Consider the following 2,387-nt stretch of genomic DNA (forward strand, 5'->3'; position numbering starts at 1 on the left):
TGTGTAGTAATACTTCAAAATTAGTTAACAGATTCGAAACATATGATCTATATGTATATGAGCTGTATTGCTTTGACTTTATCAAGGTAATGGAGATAGTAATATTATGCTCTAACATCCTATTTTCGGTTATATTAATAAAATAAAGTTCGTTTATTTTATAGCGGGTCGTTATCGGTTTAGTTGAATAGAATACGGGATGGACTTGTGTTGGGTAAATGGATATGGGTTATGGACTTGGGTTATGGAGGAATGAAGGAAAGACCATGGGCTTAAGCCCATGATCAAAAATATATATACCCTTAATCATCCATTTAATTCATTTACACATATCCCTTACACCTCTCAAACACACACACTTAAGCTCTCTCTCTCTCTAGCCAAAATATAGAAGAAGAAACGGATCCCGACCCAAGGTATGATAGTATTTTGTTGTATGAGCTTAAATCCGTTAGTTATGGTCACTAAACGACGAGCCGACACCGTTAAACCGTTTAAGTCACGAGATCCGGGTGGAATCGGGTATAAACCGAACCTATGATGAGCTTAGGGGTCACCCTAGCTCAGATCTGGATCGAACAGGATGAAAAACGGTGAAAAACGAGTTAAAACTCGTTTTTCCGACGTGTTGGCGGTTTTCCGGCGGCTTTCCGGCAAAGGCGGCGCCGGAATAGTGGTACGAGGATAAGGAATGTCAGGGAATGTTCTGACATTCCCTGACCTAACCCTAGTTCGCTATGGGGACTTAACGAATTGAAGGTGATTCGTTAGTTGATTCGCTTAAGGGAGCACAGCGAACTAGCTCTAGTTCGTCTATGATTCGTTAAGGGAAAAGGGTAACGAATTACCCTTGATTCGTTATGATTAGTTCGTTAAAAGAAATAACGAATTAGAAGGTCCAATTCGCTATATGGATTGATTCGTTATGGAGTCCAGTTCGTTAAGGGTTCAATTCGTTATAAGAACCAGTTCGCTAGGATAATCCAACTCGCTATGAACCAATAACGAATTAGCAAATTATTTAAGGATTCATAACCCCAGCCAGGGGCTCTGCCCCTTGGACCCCGCTAGGGGCTGCCGCCCCTAGAACCCCGCTGCCAGGGGCGCTGCCCCCGGACCCCCGTTCGTTGAGGATAATAATTAAACTAGAAAGGCGATATGTGTAGTGATAGTTTACTGAAACGTATAATTATTATACAGTTAGTCGAGCACAGCTCAAGAAGGGAATAACTGTAAACGGTGAACGCAACCGCATTGAGGTGAGTTTCTAGCCCCACTTCCTTGTTATGTTTTCGGGGCTGTGTGTATACTCGATGTGATAGTTAATACACTTACCTTAAGTTGTAAGTGTATGCCTTGTATGATGAATGTATGATGATTGCTTGACGGTGCGTGAACGATCTTCGGATATTGCATGTACCGTCAGGTGGTAGCTAAAGACGTGATTGCTATGTATGATGTAAGATAAGATGTATGTATGAATATTTATGATGTATGCATAATATACGTATGATAAGTTAATGGTTCGTGAATGCTCTTCGGAGATTGCACGTATTGTCATGAAAAATATTTAAGGACAGGTATAGTGTGAAGCTATGGAAGAAAGGGTACCGGACCCTAATAATACCCGAGGATGAAGGGTACCGGACCCTAATAATATCCGAGGATGAAGGGTGACCGGACCCTAATAATATCCGAGGATGAATGGTGACCGGACCCTAATAATATCCGAGGATGGAGGGTACCGGACCCTAAAAATATCCGAGGTATGTAGGGTGAAACGCCCTTTATAATGTATGGTTAGATATGAATGTGTATGGACGAATGCTTATCTTGATATGTTGTAATGCGTACCTTCGGGCACGTATATGTGTATGAAAAGTAAGTTACGTGATTAACTAGAACTCACTCAGCATAGCTGACTTTTAGTATGCACGCATGCAAATAGGTTGAGGTAATCCATAACATTTTACATAACCATCAAGTCATGTCTTATAAAACATTCGTAGTCAATTAAAACAAAACATAGTCTTTAAAACATCACAACATTTCTTCGAGATGCCAGTATCTTCGATTTCCATGCCATGTGTCTTCAGTCACGCGAGCTTTTTGTTAACTTTGATATTTAGAACTGCGTTTATGAGTAAATCCAACGTTAAAGTAGGGCTACCGGTAACGGGGCCTTACATATGCATTTAGTACCTCGTTGATGCACTGATTTCTGTTTATCATTCATGCTTGTAGAGATTGTGCTTTTTTTTTTGCAACATAATCCACTCAAGATTCTTTTGTGACTTTAAAGAGAAAAGGGAACTGTTTAGGGCTTGCAAAAACTTCATATTTTGTCAAAGTTTCATATTTAAATAGGGTTAACTTTCCCATCACCA

The sequence above is a fragment of the Bidens hawaiensis genome, unplaced genomic scaffold (genome assembly GCF_021521415.1).
Source record: "Bidens hawaiensis isolate Kalapana, Puna unplaced genomic scaffold, B.hawaiensis_p1.1 tig00035907_1, whole genome shotgun sequence".
NCBI classification, from domain to species: Eukaryota; Viridiplantae; Streptophyta; class Magnoliopsida; order Asterales; family Asteraceae; genus Bidens; species Bidens hawaiensis.